Source organism: Pteronotus mesoamericanus, unplaced genomic scaffold (assembly GCF_021234165.1).
Source record: "Pteronotus mesoamericanus isolate MK-2021 breed Mesoamerican mustached bat unplaced genomic scaffold, CSHL_Meso_final contig_116, whole genome shotgun sequence".
Lineage (NCBI taxonomy): Eukaryota > Metazoa > Chordata > Mammalia > Chiroptera > Mormoopidae > Pteronotus > Pteronotus mesoamericanus.
In genome coordinates, this window is record NW_026555027.1 from 26,216,627 (window position 1) to 26,224,267 (window position 7,641).

At 40.7% G+C, this 7,641-nt stretch overlaps 2 pseudogenes; both read right to left on the reverse strand.

The window, feature by feature from the left end:
* Positions 1 to 3,689: 3,689 nt before the first annotated feature.
* LOC129072195 (60S acidic ribosomal protein P0-like) lies at positions 3,690 to 4,492 on the reverse strand (annotated as a pseudogene).
* A 1,682-nt stretch (positions 4,493 to 6,174) lies between these two features.
* LOC129073173 (prefoldin subunit 4-like) lies at positions 6,175 to 6,567 on the reverse strand (annotated as a pseudogene).
* Positions 6,568 to 7,641: the final 1,074 nt, after the last annotated feature.

A 7,641-nucleotide genomic window follows, 5' to 3' on the forward strand; every position in this document is an offset into this window, starting at 1 on the left:
CAAAGCGGCAAGTACATGCTGTGTCTGGAGGTAACCCATCACACCCACTGCTATCTCATTGATTCAGGCCAGGAAGCACAATCCTATTACGTGCCATGAAGGTGATGCTGAATGATTAAACATCAATAAATATTAATTGGACAAATGAATCCATTCGTCGGAGTAAGTTAGAAGTCATTTAATGAAGCCTTATCTAGTGGAATTAGAGAACAGGAAAGAAAAGGAGACGGGAGTCAGTGACTAATCAGATGTGCAGAGCGTGAAAGAGCTGTTCGACTAAGAGATTTTCAGCCTGGATGAGTGTAGGAAGGGTAATGATGCCAGTGAACACCACCACCACCACCACCGCCACCGAAAACAAAAGGGTAAGGCGCATGTTTGGATGTGTACCTACGTGAGTGATTAGCAGGACGCTGCTGAGACACCTGCATTTTCTCACCTTTTGCTGGATAAAATCTGCAATCTGGACTCCAGACCTTTTGCTAGGTATACAAACTGTTTCTCTTTTGTGCTGAGGTGCTGCGCACCTAGTTAGAAATCAGAATTGGTTGCTTTTCCGAGGTCCGTGGACAGACCCACCACAGGTAAGTAGGATGTAAGGTGCTTTACGTGAATCACCTCAAACATTTCATAAAATATGGTTATATTCCTTTTAGAATTAATAGACTATCTGGAATGCAGCTCTGCTGTGTAATCTTGTGCAAATTGAACTGCTCTGAACCTTTGGTCCTTCAATTTTAAAAGCTGAATACCATCTACATTGAGTTTTGTGAGGATTCAGGGCAGAAGAACAAGAAGTCCAAAGAAAACCTACAAATAGCGCATGAACCACACACACACTACCCAGACCTCCCCTCACACCTGCGGGGGCCCAAGAACCAAAGAAAGGGGCTGAGGGTGGGGCGATTGAGCTCTGCCCCTGTCCATACAGAGAGATGACATCATGCTTACCCGTCTTCAACACCTAGAGCCTGGCGGGAGCCAAAGAAACACTAGACTGCGTAGCCGGCTGGAGTGTAGCACTGACGTTAGGCCATGCACACTTTCTACTGGTATTGACGTCACACTGCTCAGATCCCGAAGCTAGTTTGAGAAGGGGACAGCGCTGTATCAACGGCAGTGGGGCTTGCATGGAGCCAGTGAGACATCAGCTAATAATGACCCATGGCTTTGGCCTCCTTAAAGGGATCTATCTGGAACGACGGGGCACCTAGTCTGAGGGTTGCACTGAGATTGCATGCAGTGGAGATTGGCTAGGTCCCCAGAGCTATGTAACTGCTCCCTCACTAATGGGGTAATGGAGGAACATGACCTCTCATCCAAACTGCTTTATTTATATTTTAAATTGAAGATATTGGGGGTGACACTGGTTAACAAAATTACCTGTAATCAAGTTTAGGCACACAATTCTCCAACACGTCATCTGTACACTATATTGTGTGTTCACCACCCCAAGTCAAGTCTCCTTTCATCACTGTTTATTAGTCCTATCCCAAACTTCTTTAAAGAGTTGTATACACCTGTTGCCCCTACTCATTTTCCATTCACTCTGCAACTTTAATGGATTCCGTCCCATCCATTAAAGAGTAGTTATTTTAAAAAGGTCAAGTCACAAATAGTTTTGTATGCAAACACACAAATAAAAAAATGAACAGATGTCAGAGTTTAATTCATTAATTAATAAGGAAACTGTAAGACATTACAAAGATTTCTAAAGACCACAAAATCTGATAAGGTATTTTGAAATGAATTTACACCTTTCCTTCCTTAACTTTCCCTCCATCCAATGGATCAGCATGTTCTTTTCACTCACCTTTCACAATTGGATTCATCTTCTCTCCATACACTATCTCAGTCTGAGCAGAAGTTACCTATGGACCTGACTACTGCTTTCCAATTGGCTTTACCCCTCAATGGCTCCCCTCCTCCACCTTGGCCTCACCTCCAAAATCCATTCTCTACACAGCTTCCAGAATGATTAAACAAAACAATACAAAAAATGACAAAAAAGCATAATCTAGATTAGGTTGCTTCTCTTCTTAAAATCTGCCAATAGTTTCTTCTTTGCTTGGAGAATTAAATCCGCACTCCTATGCTTGATTACAAAGAACTATATGGCTTACTCTGCCTTTTCACCTACCTCATCTGCCACTTTCTGACTTCCCCACTGTACTTCAGGGCCCTCTGCTTGGAAAAAAAACCTTCCCCCCTGAATTGTGCATTGTTGCTTATTTTTTATCTTCAGATCTCAGTTTGATTTTTACTGCCTACTCAGAGAGGTCTTCCCAGACTTTGCATACTAAAGTGGCTACTCAATCATCCTATTTAAAATTGTAAAGCTCTCTACAACCATAATCACTTTGATACACAACATTTTTGTTTATTGTTCATCTACCCACCCAATTAAGATGAAAGTATATAAGTTCATTGAGAGAAGCTTTGACCCATGATGTCAAAAAACCAAGCTCTGCACACTAAATAAACAAAGCAGAAAGATGAGTTCATTGCAAGGGTTTCTACTTGAAAGTGAGGTAACTCAAGGCTATGGGAGTAATGAATTCCGGAGTTGCTCATAGACTAAAAGATTTTTATGTATTAAGTAAGTTATTTGGCTTTTTAAGCTGATTGGTTGCCTAGTGGTCTTTCTTATCTGGATGAGTGTAGCTGAATCAGGAAGGCAAGTCCAGAGATGGTGTGAGTGTCTATGTCTGGTTAGTGTTTGGGGATTGCCTGGTGTCTTCTGCTGATTTCTGAGAAGAGCTGTAAATTCCAGTAAAATTAGGTTAAGTCCCATTTTTGCTCCTATCTCAATTTTTTCATTGACATAAGTGGCTCAATTTTAGTTTGTTCTACACTATTTACAACTGTATTTTCAACCGGTGGAACACTTAATGAGTTCATTGCCTTCCATTCCCTAGTTGGTGCTTTATCATTTAAATTAAGTGGGTAATTGTCGTAACAGAAGGTCTAATTATTTAAAACAAGTGTTTGACAAGATGTGTTTACAAAATATGTCTGGTTATTTTATTTGAAATTTACTTTGGATTAAAGAAAAATGGTGTGAAAAATGTTTTCTCTGCTTGATTTTCAAAGATATTAAAGTTTTTCTTTTCAAACATGCCAGCAGTTTTTTTTTAAAAACAGATTTTATTTATTTATTTTTTTAGAGAAAGGGGAAGTGAGGGAGAGAGGGAAACTCCAATGTGTGGTTGCCTCTTGTGCGCCCCCTACTGGGGACCTGGCCTGAAACCCAGCCATGTGTCCTGTACTGGGAATCAAACTGGCAACACTTTAGTTTGCAGGCTGACAGTCCACTGAACCACACTAGCCAAGTTTTTTTTTCTTTCTTTTTTAATTGCCTAGATCAATTGTAATCTAGAAAAAGAACTTTGGTTTGATATCCCAACCTAGAATCCTTGGAATGAAACTGATAAAAACTTATTTAGCAGACAATTTTTGCTTATGACTTTGTGCAAGCTCTATGATACTGGAGGATGCCAAATAAGTTCTGGTGGCGGTGACATTTCAGCTTAGTCTTTTCTCTATGAGTAGAATGAGACTATGAGTAGGTGAAAGAAAGAGAAACTGGCACAGGTGTAAATTCAGGTCATGTTCTGGAGAAAGAATATATCTGGAAGTGTAGGCAGGAGCCACATTATCAAAAGCCATAAAATTGGAGAGTTTGGATCTTATTTAACATGGGAAGCCAACATAAACTGAGTTGTGACATTCTCAGTTGTTAGTGTTGTTGTAATAAGTAAGGCTGTGACTAATTGGGGTACTGATGCAACAACTGGGTAACCGTCGGCAAACATACTCTAGCAACATTGCAGACACTCTGAAGGAAGTGGGAATGCAGTTTCCTCTGTGATGTCAAGCACTTCCAGGTTGTAGATGCCAATGACAACATGCCATTGTCAAACACCTGCTGAATGATCAACCCCAAGGAGACGGGGGAGATGTTCAACAGAATGGCTTCGCTGGCTCCCACTTTGCCTCCAGTCTTAATCAGCTGCACATCACTCAGGATTTCAATGGTGCCCCTGGAGATTCTAGTGGTGATGCCCAAAACCTGGGAGAAGGAGGTCCTCTCAGGCCCCGACCAGTGTTCTGGGCTGGGACAGTGACTTCCCATCCGGCAATCGCGCCAGCACTCAGGCAGCTGGCACCTTACTGGCCAGCAGCATGTCCCTGATCTCGGTGAGGTGCCCCTTGGTGAACACAAAGCCCACATTCCCCCAGCTGTGAGGCAGCAGTTTCTCCAGAGCAGGGTTGTTTTCCAGATGCCTCGGATGGCCTTACGCATCACGGTATAGTGGCCCATCAGCACCTCGGCCTTCGCGTGGAGGGACGTGCAGATCTGCTGCGTCTGCTTGCAGCCCATGTCGTCTGCTCCCACAATGAAGCATTCTGGGTAATCATCCAGAAGGTGGGGGATCTTCAGGAAGTAGTTGGACTTCCAGGCCGCCCTGCCTCCCCTGGGCACCACGGGGTGTCAGGATTGCTACTCTCTGACAACTTCCAGGAAAATTCGTGCAAGCCTTTGAAATGGCAAAAAAGAAAAAAAAAAGGTTACTGAGTGTTTTCGGTTTTTTGCATGCTTCTGAATTATCCCCTTTGATTTTCTTTGAGTTATTTACAACTCAGTAAATGGTAGAAACATGAGAGCAATACAAAGGACTCCTGACCGTAAACATGCAAATGAATTTTGTCCAGTGGAAGGACAGTTGATTTCTCTTCCCAATCTTGTGTAAAAAGCCAGTTTTGTATCTGTTAACTCATTTTAGCATTCCTTATCTATCTATCCATCCATCTATCATTTTGAATTCTTCTTTGAACCAGAGATAATATCTTACTGGTTCCTACTTTCATTAAGGAGTCAAATAAAAGCTTGGACACATATTCATTCTATATTTGTATGAGAATCATGATTTTTTTAATCTTTAGAAAATATATATCCTTTAGCAATACATTTGAAAGCTAAATCCATACACTGATATTTGATCAATTGGTGCTAAAATATATTCTCAATCATCTCAGAAGGCCTTAAAAAAACAATTCTTAAGCAACTTATTTCTTTACATGTATTTTTGGTAATATTTCTGGCTAAAGGGAAATAATTATAATGACAAACAAGATAAAATTTGAGGCATTATTTGTCATAGGGACACTTAAAGTAACTGGGAGGAAGGGTGAGGGAAGAGCAAGAGAAAGAGAATGATAATGACTATTTTCTTCAGTAACATAAAACATAACCCTGAACTAAATCCTTGGAGATAGATGGAAAATGCCTTTAGCACCACGGACCAATCAAGAGCTTTAAATAAGCAATTCTTCCCCAGTATGAGGACTAATCCTCCAGGAGGAGGAAGAAAGGAAAGAAATGGGGTAGAAAAGTTTTCAGCACCGCCCCCAGATGCCAGCACAGCATTTCCATTCTATTTCACCCCTTCCAGACATTTCCTCTTTAAAAACATTCCCTTCCCATGAGTTCTGTCCCTTTGATGCTGTAGGAGACAAAGAGTTTTTCTTGACTCTCTTGGGGTTTCTGGCCGTGTCTGAAAATTATACTGACAAAGATTAACAGGAGAAAAGCATACACATTCTCTTGAATTTTTACATGTGCATGGGAGCCTTCACAAGAGAATGAAGACCTGAAGAAGTGTTCTGAACAGGAAGCTTTTATACTTTTTTTAGACAAAGAAGCAATAAATTTGTGAAAGATTGACATGACAAATGGGTTTATGCTAGAGATAATAAATGGTAAAGAAGTAACCAGGAAGATAAGGATAGTTTAACAAGATTTGTACAGATTTCTTGGCTCAAATTCCCGTTCTCTGGAAATAAGAAGGTCTTCCCTCCTTGTGGTACAGGGAGGTACCTTTCACATGGAAGTTTTATTATTTATTTATTTATTTATTGCTTAACTGATTTTAATAACATGGCATATAACCCTTACACTTGATATAATTGTTATGTAAACTACATAGATGAATATTGTGTTAAAAATATAAAATAAATAAGCAAGATGTGAAGATAGGCAAGTTTCCATTAAATAAATGAAAAAGATATTTGAAAATAAATTTTGCTTTCTTTATCATTTGAAGAAGGGTAATTATCATTTAAACAATATTTACATTTATTAAACAAAATTTTTAAAGTATTATAAAATGTTTAGCTTTCATCAGCTTCAAAGTTTATGTTGCTCCCAAATTTTGCATGTAACTGAACTTTCAAATCTAACACCTGCTGCATGGATTCCACTCTGAATTCTAAGGTGTCGAATTCTTCTTGCAAATTTTTCTTCTAACATTTCTTGTGTTTCTTCTTGAGGATGGCTAATGAAAACATCACCAGTCTAACAAGGTATCATCAAGCAGTCATCATCTGCAAGCATGATGTCCTCGCAAGCATTTTCTAAATTTTGCATTTGTTTCTCTTTAAGTCTATTTCTTCCTTCAGGTCTGTGATTCTACTTGTATTCTGTGCCAATTTGTTTATCTTTTGTTGATCTTCAAATGTAACACTGACGTCTTCTGCAGCTACCTTCTCCATGGTGGTTGCCATCTAGGACTAACATGAGAGTTTTATAACCTGTTCCAGAGAATAATGGCAAAGTGGGGAAGGTCAGAGTGACTTTCTTGCTTCCCCCATCTTTTAAAATTCTTTCAGCTTAAGATATTTAGTATGAGCCCTGGCTGGAGTGGCTCAGTGCATTGAGCACTGGTCTGCGAACCGAAAGGTTGCTGGTTCAATTACCAGTCAGGGCACATGCTGGGGTTGCAGCTCAGGTCCCCAGCTGAGGGCTTGCGAGGGGCAACCAGTAAAGGTTTTTCTCTATTACCTTTTCCCTCCTTTCCCCTCTAAATAAATAAGTAAGTAAGTAAGTAAAATCTTTAAAAAAGAGGTATTTAGTATGACAAGATGCCATATTTTGGGGTAGTGTATTCTGAACCCTCTCAATGCTTTAACTAGGGAGCTTGTAGTAGGGTAGATGGGTGGCCCTCTCAACACTGAGAAAAACTTTAGCAGGCTCCCCAGTGAGGCCCTTTAAGGCCACACAGCACTCTTTTTCTGTCTTCTCCATGCCCTGACCACCCAGCAGCTGTCCTAACAGGAGACCTGTAAGAGCAGTCTAAGGGGAAGGCAAATTGTCTGCAAAGGACCTGAGCACCAATTTGAGGAGGGAGTTGGGGGATGAGAACAGGGTGCTGTGGGTACAGATCTGTGGTCTGTCTTCAGTGCCAACAAGCTTCTGGCACCAAACTTGTGCATTTGGTGAAGGCAAGGCATTTCTGAGTTCCTGAGTTTCCTTATTTCATTTATTCAGCTATTGAATTCAATCAGTCATTTCTGTAGAAGTCATACAATATATTCAATAACTTAGTAATCTCTACTAAGTCAGGGAAGAAGAAACCAATGGCACATTCAAACTGAGACTATTTACAGGAGTTTAGGCAGAGAGTAGGAAAACCACAAGGGTTAGTGCAGCATCCTGGGGCTATGAGCGGCCGGGTACTGTTACCACCTCTGGGTCTGAAGGGGCAAGGGGAGGGGTAAACTGAAACCTTTCACTGAGGGATCCCTCCCTGGATGGGGGTGAGGATGGTGATTTGGGCATAAATACCACGATCTGATTTT